At 35.1% G+C, this 15799-nt stretch overlaps 1 long non-coding RNA gene across 1 annotated transcript; it reads left to right on the top strand.

Annotated features, from left to right (window-relative positions):
• The first annotated feature begins 1693 nt into the window (after positions 1-1693).
• LOC145169174 (uncharacterized) lies at positions 1694-2600 on the top strand. The gene is made up of 2 exons (XR_013742342.1): positions 1694-1980; positions 2152-2600. It is a non-coding gene; the product is annotated as an uncharacterized LOC145169174 (long non-coding RNA).
• Positions 2601-15799: the final 13199 nt, after the last annotated feature.

The following is a 15799-nucleotide window of genomic DNA, read 5'->3' as shown; positions in this document are numbered from 1 at the left end:
TGTGTGGTATTTGGAAGAACTCACTAAGCTTTGGCTTATAATTTAAGTTTTATGTTTCAAGTATTTCAGTTACTCGGGCAAGGCAAATGCTTGATCGTGCACATCCTTCTGTTTTTATGAGATTCAATTTTTGGATACTCTGATTTGTGATTTTTCACTTTGGAAACTAGGGAAATTGCTAGAAAAGTCCTAGTATTTTTGGAAAAGTTTTACTTTAGTCCTAATTTTTTTAAACATAAATGTCCTGATTATTTTAGTTTGACTCGACTTAAAATTTTTTTTTTTAACAGGAAATGACTTATTATCATGTAAAATGGAATAATCGGGACTTATCTGTTAAAAAAAAATTTGGGACTAAAGTGAAACTTTTCCGAGAATATTGGGACTTTTATAAGAATTTTTGTTTATTCATTATTTTATTTTTATTTTTATTTTTATTTTTTGAGATTTTTTATTATTTTGACCATAAAAATTAGATTGCTACTTAGTGAGTTCAACACCATGTTATTGTTAAGATTGCTTCTTAGTGAGTTCAACACCATATTATTGTTAATGCACCGACTTGGTGGTCCTTTAGAAAGTTAGTTCATTCCTAACTTTTCATATGCACCAGCATGATAAGGTTTGTGTCGTTTTCAAAAATAATCTTAATTACACATATTGAAATATATAAAAACACATATTGACATATATAAAAACAGAACAATATAAATTTCGAGAAATACAATTTTCACATTTGAATACAAAATAAATAAACTACTAATAAACCAAAAGTAGTGTAATAGTACACCACAATACATATAATTGTTAACATCTATCCTAATTATGTCCATCTTAATAAATGAAAATCATTTTTGTTAAATATAATATTCTCTTTACATTTAACACATATTAAGAATTTTTAATTTTTTATTTTTCTATTTGTCATTATATAGTTTTTTTTTTTCCATTTTATTAAAATTTTAGTTAAATGTAAAATTTTTAATAAATATACGAATAATAAATATATCTCAATTTAATTAATGCAGTTATTTTCAATTTTTAAGTTTCTAAATTTTATACAATTAAAAAAGAAATGAAAAAAGTTCAAAAAAAATTGAACATTACATTTTAATAATTCAATATTTTACTTTCTTTAGAAATTCAAATTTCATAAATTTGTAGATCTTCACATTTTTTAATAAACCTGTATAGTAAACGGGTCTGACAACTAGTAATTTTATATTACCATACCTGGTTTCTTATTATTAACAAACGTCTTCGTGATAATTTCAAAAACCTTTAGATTATGCAAGTTTACCGATGCTTGATAAATATGTTCAGCTTGACTTTTTGTATGTAATTATGTTAATTTTTACAAAATCTAGTATTTTGTATGCGTTTTCATATAGATTAATATTAGTTTATCATAAAATTTACAACTAAAAAAATGAATAACAATAACTATGAACTCTCATAAAGACATTTAAAATCCTAAGGACACATCACTAAAAATATCGAACATTAATCTTTATAAGATAAAATCATGGCGGTTATGTTATAATCGTAACATGGGCAGCTGAAAAAGCAACATTATTTTACCCTGTTCAGATATATGTCATGCTACATGCCGAACCATACATAGGCTACGTTGTGACTATATCTGTGAATTGTTCCTATCAGATAATGAAAGAACTTAAAAAGACAACGAATTCAACATAGAAGTACAGTTGATGAAATTAAAAGGGCAACCAATGCCACATACAAATACACTTGACGAAACACGACTCAAACTAGACAACTCAATCTATTTCTCATAATCACCACAATCAATCCAAATCTCCACAAAAACACACCAAAAAATCAATCAAGACTGAAAACGCAACATGAAGATGTCAACATTAACACCTTCTTTTGCATATGGTACAATGCTCCCACCGCAGAAGGAGCACAAAGTCAGCTCACGCTTAAAGATTAGTGCTCAAAGATCTCAATTTGAAGGTAATAAGAACTTTATAATTGTATAACTTGTGAGGAGTTTATAGCTTGATACCATACATATAATTATTTTTAATATACGTACAGTAGTGTTGTTAAATGCACACAGACATTAATGAACGAATGCTCGGTTATCTGCTAGCTAATATTCTTGGAAAATTTCTATCTTGACAGGGTGGTCGAGTAATCCCGTGGATTTAAATATGATGGTTCCAAACGATAGGATCAAGGTGATGAGGACAAAAAAGACGTTGAAGGGAAACCATAGACCATACGGATGGGACTATGCATCGAATTATATACACAAACCTAAAAAACACCCTGAGTATCTACAAACAATCCTCTTAATTTTTGGCCCTATGAGTTTTTCAATCCTCTTTGGCACCACTCTTATTTGTATTTTTTCCCTAGTGGTTCACCTCATCCTATGAATGACCTCAACCAAATAGCATTACCCAAAATAAATTCAAGGAAGGAAAGAGAGCAACATTCGATTAATGTTTCTTATAAAATCATGTTATCCTATGAATAATAAGATGTGAAGTGATTTGTACTAAGTGAGAAGGGCATGTAATAGAAATTCATGTGCTTAGCTAGAGTTTTATAAAAAGATAGTTTATGTATCTGGTTCTTTCATTATACATTATACTATAAAATATTTTCTTTATAAAAGTTTGAAGTCTTCTACAAATAGTCATTACTAAATTTGCCTGCGATAGGAAAGGCGTACTTTTGTAAATCAAACAATTAAAAAACTTGAAAATAATTAAGTTGAATGGGTCTTGACAAAACAAATAATCTCAATTATTTTGTTTGAATCCCAATATTCCAAAATACTTTTTTTTACATAAAAATAATAATCTCTTAGTGATCGTACATGTTGGATTTTGTAAACGTCATCTACAATCACGGTTGCAAAAGAAAAAAAAGAAAAAAAAAAAGAATCCATGTTAGCTTGTTGGTCAATTGGGATCAACGGATAATCTACATAGATGAGGAGTAATCGGTGACCCAAACTTATAAAACAATTTATTTAAAAAATATTACAAATATCTTAATAAAATGAGTAAATTGATGGGTTTTAGGTAAAACAAATAAACTAGAAAACAATTCCTAAGTTCACATGCAACCTACTTTGGATCTATGTTTTAACTATTGAACATATAACTTTGAATTGTAAAACAAGAACCCTAGAGGAGAGAGGCCAATTTCGAAATTAACAAAATAGGGTTTAGGAGTTACATACCTTTTAATTGTTATAGCAAACAATTGATAATCCTCTTGATCTTGATCTTGATCTTCTTGGAAGCCTAGCACCACAAATGTAATGCCTCTAATGGAATCACACCCAAGAACTAGCAAGAAGGAAACTTGGAGGAGAGAGGATGGAGAGAGTATGCAATTTCGGCCTTAGGGTTTCTTCCAAAGAAATCAGTGACCTCAAATGTGAGCCAGGAGGCTCCTTAAATAGCTGAGGGATCTAGGGTTTAGGGAAAACCCTAGTTATCCTTTGCTTAGGGCCTAAACAAGATCCAAAGGCCTTATTTGGACCCCTTGGACGAAATCTCTAGGGTTTCCCCTAAGAATTTCGTCCACCTCCTTCCAAGGGGGTTCTGGAACCTTCCACTCAACTATTAGTTAATTGCAAACTAGTCCCTGCACTTTATAATTAATACTTTTAACCCCAAAATTAATTCTGATTAATTTCTGGCTAACTATTAATTAAACATAATGATTTCTAATTAATATATTAATCTTTTAACATATTAATAAATCATTTATATTAATTTATTAATCTTATAAATTAATATCTCTCCTTTCATAATTTCCTTGTCCAGTTGCTAGGTTGAGGGCAACCCAAAAGGACTGTGCTGCTATCAATTCAAGTACATACCAATTATAGTTATGGGCTTAGACACCTAATCCAACAGTCTCCCACTTGGATAAGTCTGTAACTATAATTGCTAGTATGCCTTCTAAATTTGACCAGCAAATTGTAGCTTCCAAAAAGCTGCTGCCGAACTCTGATCCAGTCAGTTACGTGTCCTAAGATAAGTGATCATATAATCCTTCGTTCTGCTAGATATCCCTAGACATAAGACATGGAATGTAATCAAATCTCTTTGTCCAGAATCTATGTTTCCCGATTCCTGATTTGTGATGATGTAGGACTTCTAATTGAACACATCAATTTAGTCCTGGCTGGGCCCAACACATAAGTCAACACCAAATCATCGAGGGGCCCACAGATATCGCTTTTTCGGTTAGGGCAAAAGGAACGAATAAACGTTGACTCATATGCTTGTATCTTTTACTCATCAAATTATACATGACAATACGTTTTATAACACCAAGTTACTGATGCGTTTTCATATCACCAATGTATAACCGACTTTGTAAATTACAACTCATATATCTTCGTTTCAAGATTATAAGATATTATCGTCTCAGTATTACTCGTGATGAATTCCATGAAGTGATACTCTGAGCGAGGGTTTATCCAATACTCAAATCTCAATTTTTGAGTACTCATGAACATTGCAGCAATTCTATTGCCATGTCTATCCTCATACAATCTACAATCTAGTTCATGACAGTCTTAATTCACTACTTACTTCCAAAAGTACGAGCGACTGTGGAGTTTGAATAATTAAATTATTCGGGAAGTAAAACATGCAAAATATGAAACACAATAACAACCAATCGACAAAAGGCAGTAACCAAACTTATAAATAATACTTTATTATTTAATCACCAAAAGTGAATTACATTTACTTTGTTACAAATTTCAGAACAAAACTAATCTAACTACTAAAACTAATATCATCTTTCAGTCCTATGCTCCGAGCATGCTGAATATGCTTAGCCCTACTCAGACCCTTTGTGAGGGGATCTGCTGGGTTATCTTCAGATGACACCCTCTTTACTACAAGATGGCCTTCTTCTACTCTATATCTGATGAAATGGTACTTTCTGTGGATATGTCTGGTTTTACCATGATCTCTCGGTTCCTTTGTCAAGGCAACCGCTCCTTCATTATCGCAGAACAGTTCCATAGGCTCCTGAATGGTTGGAACAACTCCGAGATCTCCGATGAAGTTCCTCAACCAAGCTGCTTCTTTCGACGCTTCACTCGCTGCTATGTACTCTGATTCACAAGTAGAATCAGCCACCGTATCTTGCTTGGAACTTTTCCAAGTAACTGCTCCTCCATTCAGTAAAAATACCCAGCCCGATTGAGAAAGGAAGTTATCTCTATCCGTCTGAAAGCTGGCATCACTGTAACCATCTACTCTCAAAGTATCATTGCCACCAAGTACAAGGACCCAGTCCTTTGTCCTTCGCAAATACTTGAGTATATTCTTTACTGCTATCCAATGAGCTCTACCCGGGTTTCCCTGATAGCGACTGACCATGCTTAAAGCAAATGCCACATCAGGGCGAGTACATGTCATAGCGTACATGATCGATCCGACAGCGGAAGCATAAGGTACACGACTCATGTCATCTATTTCAACATCTGTACTCGGGCATTGAGTCTTACTCAATTTGGTGTTGCTCTGGATAGGTAGCTCTCCCTTCTTGGAATTTTCCATACTAAACCTCTTTAGTACCTTATCCAAGTATGTGCTCTGACTAAGTCCAATTAGTCTCTTCTTTCTATCTCTCAATATTCTAATCCCAAGAATATAGGCAGCTTCTCCAAGGTCTTTCATGGCAAAACACTTTCCAAGCCAAGACTTAACATCTCTCAAGGTTGGAACGTCGTTACCAATGAGTAATATGTCATCGACATATAACACCAGAAAAGTTACTATACTCCCACTAGCCTTGATATACACACAAAACTCATCTTCACTTCTAGAGAAACCAAACTCTTTGACTTTCTCATGGAAGCAAAGATTCCAGCTGTGAGATGCTTGTTTCAATCCATAAATGGATTTCTCAAGCTTGCACACTCTATTGGGAAACTTTGCATCAACAAAACCCTCTGGCTGATTCATGTAAACATCCTCAGCCAACTTCCCGTTAAGGAAAGCAGTCTTGACATCCATCTGCCAGATTTCATAGTCATGAAAGGCAGCTATGGCGAGCAATATCCTAATAGATTTAATCTTAGCTACTGGCGAAAAAGTCTCATCATAGTCAACCCCTGGGGTTTGAGTGAAACCTTTTGCAACCAGTCGAGCCTTGAATGTATGCACATTCCCATCCATGTCTGTCTTCTTCTTGAAGATCCATTTGCACCCAAATGTCTTACGACCTGGTGCACTATCAACCAAATTCCAAACTTGGTTGTCATACATGGACTTAATCTCGCTGTCCATTGCCTCTTTCCATTTGGAAGCCTCTGGGCCTGCCATTGCTTCCTTATAAGTGACTGGTTCATCTAAGTTTACCAGTGTTCTGTCACTTATGAATGTGTCACCATCTGAAGTAATATGAAAACCATACAACTCAGGTGGCACACTTACCCTAGTGGACCTTCGAAGAGGTAATGAATTATCAACTGGTTCAACAGGAACTGTTTCCTCTGGTTGAGTGCTAGTGTCATCTAAGGTTCCTTCATTGGCTAACTCTTGAATTTCGTCAAGTTCAATGGTACTCCCACTGTCCTCTTTGAATATGAGCTCCCTTTCTAGAAAGACTCCTCTTCGTGCTATAAATACCACGTTTTCACTAGGCCTGTAGAACAAATATCCAAAAGACTGCTTTGGGTAACCAATGAAAACACATTTCTCACTTCTAGCTGCTAGCTTGTCGTGAGTCTCTCGTCTTACGAAAGCTTCACAACCCCAGACTGTAATATGTGCCAACGAGGGAACTTTCCCCGTCCACATTTCGTGAGGTGTTTTGGCAACCTTCTTTGTAGCGACAAGATTGAGGATGTGGGCGGCTGTCTCTAAGGCATACCCCCAGAAGTGAATAGGAAGCGAAGCACGACTCATCATAGAACGAACCATGTCTAACAAGGTCCGATTACGCCTCTCAGCTACACCATTTAACTGTGGTGTCCTAGGAGGAGTCAATTGTGAGACTATCCCACATTCTTTCAGATAGTCGTTGAACTCGATACTAAGATACTCCCCGCCTCTATCGGATCTAAGTATCTTTATCTTTCTGCCCAATTGATTTTCGACTTCATGCTTAAACTCTTTGAACCTTTCAAAAGTTTCTGACTTATGCTTGATCAAGTAGATATATCCATATCTGCTATAATCGTCAGTGAAAGTCACATAGAATCGATTAGCATCTCTTGTAGTTGATCTGAAGGACCGACACACATCTGTGTGTATGAGATCCAACATACCTTCACCTCTTTCACAAGACCCTGTGAATGGTGATTTTGTCATCTTTCCCAATAGACAAGATTCATACATATCATCTGATTTTAGGTCAAATGATTCCAACACTCCATCCTTTTGGAGTTGGGCTATGCGTTTCTTGTTAATGTGTCCAAGACGACAATGCCACAAGCATGCCTTGTCTACACTATTAGACAAGTCAATATTAAGTACACTATTTCCTAAGCTATCAACACAAGTGACTGTTTCATACACACCATCACAAGGTAAAGCTTCAAACATAAAAACACCATTCTTATAAACAGAAATTGAACCATTCAAATCATTAAAAGAATATTTGAAACCTTGTCTGAACAATGCATGAAATGAAATAATGTTTCTCGTCATCTCAGACGAATAACAACAATTTATTAAATCTAATCTAACATCATTGCTAAGGAGAAGCTGATAAACTCCGATCTTGGTTACTGGTGAAGACTTTCTGTTTCCCATGATCAAGTTTATCCTTCCTCGCTCTATCTCCTCACTTTCCTTTAGTCCCTGCAAATCAGAACATATATGAAAACCACATCCTGTATCAAGGACCCATGAACGAGAAGATAATGAGTTATTAGCAGAAATAGTGTAAATACCTGCCGAAGATGGCTTCACTTTGCCATCCTTGATATCTTGCAGATATTGTGGGCAAGATCTCTTCCAATGCCCCTTTTGATTGCAGTAAAAGCAAACGGCCTCTTTTGGATCAGAAACATGGGGAGTGGAACCATTGGGCTTAGCCTTTCGGCCATTACTAGACGACCCAGCTTGAGCCTTGCTCTTCCAGTTTTGCTTGGGAGGACCTTTCCTCTTTTTCCCCTTTCCCTATCCAATAGCCAACACAGGGGCACTTGTAGGCGTGGAGGGTATACTTTTACCCTTCATTCCTGCCTCAACTGTCTGCAACAAGTTGTGCAATTGGGCCAAGGTCTGCTCAGTATTGTTCAAATGGTAAGTTAGAATAAACTGACCATAACAATCAGGTAGTGAGTTCAAGACCATGTCAATGGCCAATTCCTCATCAAAGTGAATGTTGAGCTTGACCAAACGCTCTATGTAGCGTTGCATTCTTTGCACATGTGACACAACCGATTCCCCTTCTTTCATCTTGCAAGCCATGAGTGACTTGACTACTTCAAACTTTTCTTGACGAGCTCGCTTATGGTACTTTTCCATAAGGTCCTTGTTCATCTCAAAAGGCCAGTAGTCCTCATAGTACCTCTGTAGTTTTGGGGACATGGTTGCCACCATGATGCACGCCACTTTGGTAGCATCATCGTAATGTTTCTTGTAGGCAGCAAGATCTTCAGGAGTAGCTTCAGACTCATCAAGATCTTTGAGCTCCTTTTCAAGAACATATTCTTTGTTCTCAAAATGAAGAGCCATCTTGATGTTGCGCATCCAATCGTTATAGTTTGAGCCATCCATAACGACTTTGGAGCAGATATTGAGCAAAGAGAAGTTCTGGTTGGAGGAGGATGAAGCAGAAGTGTTTCCAGGAGTAGACATCTGAAAAGAAAGAAAGTTTTAGTTAGATTTCAAGATACCTCAATATAATAACCCAAAGATAAAATATCAAGGTTAGGATCCAACTATGAAGATTCACAACTTAGAAATGGGATGCCGAGATCCAAGTGTAAATTTCATAAAGGTAGGTGAATGACGATTCACCAATTCCACCATTAGACGAAACAAACGAAGTGAAATTCCTAATTCTTTTGAGATACATTGAAACTATTCAATGGCATGTTTTAATCTCAGATTATGCTCTTCTATTTGTGACTGGGATGCCGAGGATCACAAACAAGATGTGAATAACCATGCAAATGTGCTTGGTAACCTCATTGTCTTTATCATTAACTATTGATGTGCTGGTAAACCACACACGCTCCATCAAAATGACAATTATGAGATACCCATTACTACTCTTTATTAGTGCCCTTTAGTGTGTTGGTTAACCACACACGCTCCACTAACGACCAATAAAGCATAATGTGCAATTTCATGGATTAGCATACTTTTCACATTTTTTCTAAAGTAACTAGAGTTGGGATTTTAAAAATAATGTTCTAGTACTTTCTTTAATGTCATTATACTTTTAGTGAGAAGTAGTTGTCCTATCAAATCCGTTTTGCTAACGACCCTCCACTAATCAAGGAAGCGGTGGGTGAGAGTGGACACCCATTCAACTACCATTTTATAGGCAGTTTCCTTATACCCCCTTATAGATTAGCTTCGTGAATGAGGCATACTAGCGATTTGACTGACCATGTTCTTATACATATATAATATTAAACTTTTAATCATAATACATATATAGGGTGTGTTTTAAAACATTTTAAAACTTCAAGGGTTTATATAAATTTCGAAATTCAAACTATTAAATTTAAATTTAAATAAACCAATTAACTAGATTTAATATTTATCTTTTAATTAACTATTAATCAAATTATTAAATCTTGTAAGGATTATCTAATTAAATTAATCAATTAATTTAATCCTAATCCCTATCCCTCTAAATTTCGAAAAATAGGGTAAGGATAATTATCCAATTAATCTAATTAAGTAACAATTATCCAAAACAAGAAACCCTAAAAATTCTAGCAATTTCGAAATTTACAAGGGAGGAGGCTAGGGTTTTCAAAACCCTAACCCTAATTTCGATTAGGGTTCTTTGGAGGCTAGGGTTTTCGAAAAAACCCTTTTATCCAAAACCCTAGAAATCGAAAATTTGGCCTTTAGGGTTTAATGGCTATAAACCCTAATTTTCAATTCAACTATTATAGCAATTCAATTTAAAACAAACAATGGCTCTGATACCACTGATGGGTTTTAGGTAAAACAAATAAACTAGAAAACAATTCCTAAGTTCACATGCAACCTACTTTGGATCTATGTTTTAACTATTGAACATATAACTTTGAATTGCAAAACAAGAACCCTAGAGGAGAGAGGCTAATTTTGAAATTAACAAACTAAGGTTTAGGAGTTACATACCTTTCAATTGTTATAGCAAACAATTGATAATCCTCTTGATCTTGATCTTGATCTTCTTGGAAGCCTAGCACCACAAATGTAATGCCTCTAATGGAATCACACCCAAGACCTAGCAAGAAGGAAACTTGGAGGAGAGAGGATGGAGAGAGTATGCAATTTCGGCCTTAGGGTTTCTTCCAAAGAAATCAGTGACCTCAAATGTGAGCCAGGAGGCTCCTTAAATAGCTGAGGGATCTAGGGTTTAGGGAAAACCCTAGTTATCCTTTGCTTAGGGCCTAAGCAAGATCCAAAGGCCTTATTTGGACCCCTTGGACGAAATCTCTAGGGTTTCCCCTAAGAATTTCGTCCACCTCCTTCCAAGGGGGTTCTGGAACCTTCCACTCAACTATTAGTTAATTGCAAACTAGTCCCTGCACTTTATAATTAATTCTTTTAACCCCAAAATTAATTCTGATTAATTTCTGGCTAACTATTAATTAAACATAATGATTTCTAATTAATATATTAATCTTTTAACATATTAATAAATCATTTATATTAATTTATTAATCTTATAAATTAATATCTCTCCTTTCATAATTTCCTTGTCCAGTTGCTAGGTTGAGGGCAACCCAAAAGGACTGTGCTGCTATCAATTCAAGTACATACCAATTATAGTTATGGGCTTAGACACCTAATCCAACATAAATAACCATATAAAAATGATAATATAGTGTTTTACCATTTAAATAATGAAACATCATACACTAAAACTATAATCAGATGGTAACAGAAACAACAAGTTGTAACGTCTAAAACATACTAAGTAAAAACATAGTTTTTCAACAACCAAAACCATTCATTCATCCATCAATGAGATAATCAGAGCATAAAAGTATACTCAAAACATCAGTATAACATCATAAAACAGATAGTGCGGAAAAACTCCAGTGGAGGCAATGCTATCAAGTGGATTCATTCCTATTGGAACCAGAAGTACTTGCAATATTTAAACATTGAACCATAACCACAATGCTTACCGAGTCCCCTAAAATACCACCTACCAAACATATTAGTGGGCCTATTCCTAGGGGTTTATTTCAACCCATGTGAATGCTATGATCCAACCATAGTCTTACAGTCACCTCTGTTGCAATAACACATCTGTAGTCTTTCATGCCATGATCCAACCATGGTCTTTGATACAAGTGTTGTGATCCAACCACAATTTTCATATAAGAGTCACAAAGACATTTTAGCATTCTACATAGTATAGTGAGAAGACTCACCTCACAAACGCAATTGAAAGTACCAAATCTTTCACTGAAGGTAAACTGGTGCTACACACCACTTAAAGAAACATTCAAGGTCAAACCTCAGTCTACCCTACAAAACTAGGAATTAGGCAAAAGTCACTAGGTCAAAAATCAATTGTCAACGGTCACCACGCCGTGGCCACTACTGGCCATGACATGACAATTTAAATAGTCGCGACCAATTCCGCCACTATGTCCTGGCAAGGATGCCACAACTGTTGGGTTTTTATTCAAAATGAGTTTCAAAAACATAAGATTTTAGCAACAGAAGACTTGAATAATTTGATCAATTATAAACTAGTTATAACCAACCACAGTTCTTTTTGTAAAATTTGGAAAGAAACAACAACCAAAGAAGAAGAAGAACATAACAACCTTTATAGTCTTTGAATCCTCAGGGGGAGGCTTGGAAGTTGTCGAATAATGAATGAACCTTTAAGACACCAACATGAAACTAACTTGATCATGATAATAGTCTTTAAACTCTTATACTCTTAAGCTTAAAGTTCATATCCAAATATGAACTTCAAGAGAGCAAAATAAGGTAAGTAAACTCCAAGTCTTGAATCAAAACAAGAGAAAGTGAGAGAGCAAGAGTAGGATATGTTTTTTTCATGCTAGAATGAACCAAATTGAAAGCCTTTTACATGGTATAAAGAAAATGTATTAATCTTAAGGTCTTAGCACTTTAAGACCAACCATGTCCCTAATGTTCCCCATAACTTTAAGCCATACCTTACTTTTGATTTAAATAATCAAAAGGTCATGCTTCTTTTTTCATTATTATAAAGATGTAAAAGAATACAAAAGTTTATAAATTTTGTAAACATCTTTTATAAATATAAACTTTGGCTTTTGGCTGCAAGACAAAAGTCTTTCTAGTCCAAGATAATGTATATGACTTAATAAATCATAGCATATGATATATTATATTACTTGCTAATGAAAATTAATATTTGCATGAAATAAATAATTTCCAATTAATATAAGAGTTTATTAAATATTTATTAAAACTAATTTCTAATAAATAATCAATTGTATGAATTTTTTTATACCGTGACCCTTAGGATCATATGTTAATTAGAAATATCAATTTAATATAACTGTTGACCACATAAGATCTTTGAATCTCCCACTTGCGCAAGACTCATATTAGACTGATATAGAAAGTGGTGAATGTCTAACAACATTTCACTGCCCCTAACAACATATGACTTTGTACCATTCTATCAACATCCAATTCCCCAGAAACTCAAAGTTGCAATTGGTATATAAGGTAAGTTATCAGTTATACCTTTGTCACAGATATCATGTTGAACATGAGATTCGGATCACGATCAATCTCATTAGGTGTTCAAATTTTGCTAAGGCGCCTTAGATGTCTAACTCTCAACACATAAGAGGAACAAATCACATCTTGACTACATAAGCCTCTAGCATAGTTCACACCATACCTGAAAATGACTTTTATTACTGCTCGGTTAAGAACCATCATTTGACCATATCTAAGAAAAACACTCCATACACTCAAGTCCCACTATATATCTCAGGTGTTAATGATACAAAGATAGTACCTTTTAATCAAGTATCACTCATGATAACCATCCATGAGGTAATCTTGATGCAGGTTAGTTCAATACTAGTTCTTTGACAAGTACCTATGAAACTTCGTTACAACGACTTACCTACTTCCATCTGGTGAAAATCAACCAATCGAATTCATATTAGTCTTAGTTTATAATTTCTCCCATAATTATAGTAACGTCCCAAAAATTCATAACCAAAAAATTTTATTTTTAGATTGGATAAAACCACCAACCATTCATTGTTCACAGAAAACCATAATGTGAAAATCAAAGTATAACGACAATCATCCAGAAATACATCAGAGTCAACATGCGGAAATCATGGGTGTGTGTGATGCTATCAACCCAAGCCCTTCCCCTTGGAACCGAAAGTACCTGAAACATGCTAAACATAAATCGTAAGCACAAAGCTTAGTGATTTCCCCAAAATACCTCATACCATACATATCATGCATATACACATATATCAGGCCCCACCCGATACATTCATCAGGCCCCACCCGGTAGACATACGTAGACAACACATGCAAGAGTCACAAAGACAACTTGTAACGACCCAAAAATCAAGGGCAAAATTTTCATTTTTAATATAGTCAAAACATAGATATCATTTATTCCAACATTCCAAAACATCGTTAATTAAGACATTTATCAGAGTTCATCCCCAAATCATTCATTGCGGAAATCATGGGTGTGTGCACTGCGATCAATCCAGTCCCTTCTCAAGTAGCTAGGACAGCTTCGTCTCCAATGCCCCTTCTCTTGGCAGTAAAAGAAAATGGACTCCTTTGGTACATAGCAAGGGACAATCTCAGTCTTTTATGGACTTCCAATGTAGCCAGTGTCCAATGAAGTATGGGAGTTTGATCGACCAATCAAGTTTGCTTGACCAGTGCGCCAAATCATCGCAGATTCAACAACAATAAGCAAATAGATCAAATCAATGAGGGTCACGTCATGAACCATCGTATAGTACTCTCTTACGAAGTCACTATACGAATCAGGAAGTGACTGAAGAACCCAGTCAACAGCCAACATCTCTGAGATATCGACACCCAAAATCCTTAACCTATCAATGCGCGACTTCATCTATAAGACGTGTGCACACACAGGTTTCCCATCTTCATGCTTACTTGCCAATAGGGATTGAGTGAGCTTGAACTTTTCAAGCCTTTGAAATTGTGGGTCAGGGAGAACAATTGGAGTAGGTGGAGGAAGAGAAGCATGACTCTCATTTCTTTGATCGTATCTTGGAACGCCATCTTCATTTGGAAAGCTTGTTCCAATGGATTTGGGAAGACCATTGTTAGATTCAGACATCTACAAAACGGGAGAAATTCAAGTCAAGTTGATTAGAATCCTTGATGTAACACCCAAACGAAACATCAAGGCTAGGATCCAACACAATACTCTACAACCTAGAAGAGGGATGCCGTAATCTAGTTGCAGAATATTTGAAGGTAGGTAAATGACGATTTACCAATATCCACCATGAAAAACGAAAAAGAAATTTAAGTTTTAAATGAATTGAAACTCCTAGATCTTTTGAGATTCATTGAACTTTTCAATGGCGTGTTTAATCTCGATTATGCCCTTCAGGTTTGCGACTGGGATGCCGAGGATCACAAACAAGGTGTGAATAACCGTGCGAATCACGTGGTGCACCCAATGCTACTATCACCTAATCAATGTGCCGGTTAGCCACACACGCTCCATTGATCTATGATAAACATCGAGCCACCCTTCGCCACCAAAGCCAATCCCAAATTAGTGTGTCGGTTAACCAGACACGCTCCACTAACGTTTGACAAGGGTACGAAGTGTAATTCCATGGATTAGCATAAAATTTCACATTTTTGCCTAAAGTAACTAGAATTTTGGGAATTTGTAAAAGCATGTAGTTACTTTGTACTTCATTATACTTATAATGGAAGGTTTCGTCCTATCCTACCCGTTCGGCTAACGACCCTCCACTAGTCAAGAGTGCGGTGGGTAAGAGTGGATACCCATTCAATCGCCATTTTATAGGCAATTTCCTTAAACACCCCTTATAGACCAGCTTCGTGAATGAGGCCTACTAACGGTAATACTGACTGTTTACTCATACATATATAATATTAGACTTTTAATGTCATATATACATAGTATAGGGTGTATTTTAAACTTTTAAAATACTAGGTGGTCTAATTCAATTAATTATACTTTTAATTAATTAAATATAAACCAAAAACTTTATGGATTTATTAACTCACTTTTAATTATACACTTTAATTAATTAACAAAACCATAAGGGTGTAATTTGAACTTTTTCAAAATACGAGGGTTTTTAGAATTTAACATTTCAAAATTAAACTTTTAATCAACTTTTAAATTCCAAAACTTGAGGGCAAGTTTTTGAAACTTTTCAAAACATTTGAGATTAGAATTTAAATATTTCAAAATTAACTTTTAATTAAAAAATTTAAATTCCAAAACTTGAGGGCAACTTTTGAAACTTTTCAAAACATTTGGGTTTAACTATTCAAATTTCAAAAACAAAACTTTTAAGTTCAAATTTAAACTATAAAACCTTTAAGGGAGTAATTTGAAACTATTCAAACTT

The sequence above is a fragment of the Lactuca virosa genome, chromosome 4, assembly GCF_052849685.1.
Source record: "Lactuca virosa cultivar CGN04683 chromosome 4, Lactuca_virosa_CGN04683_v6, whole genome shotgun sequence".
Classification (NCBI taxonomy): domain Eukaryota; kingdom Viridiplantae; phylum Streptophyta; class Magnoliopsida; order Asterales; family Asteraceae; genus Lactuca; species Lactuca virosa.
Note: the sequence above shows the minus strand (reverse complement) of the source record. Positions and strands in the feature narration are given on the sequence as shown.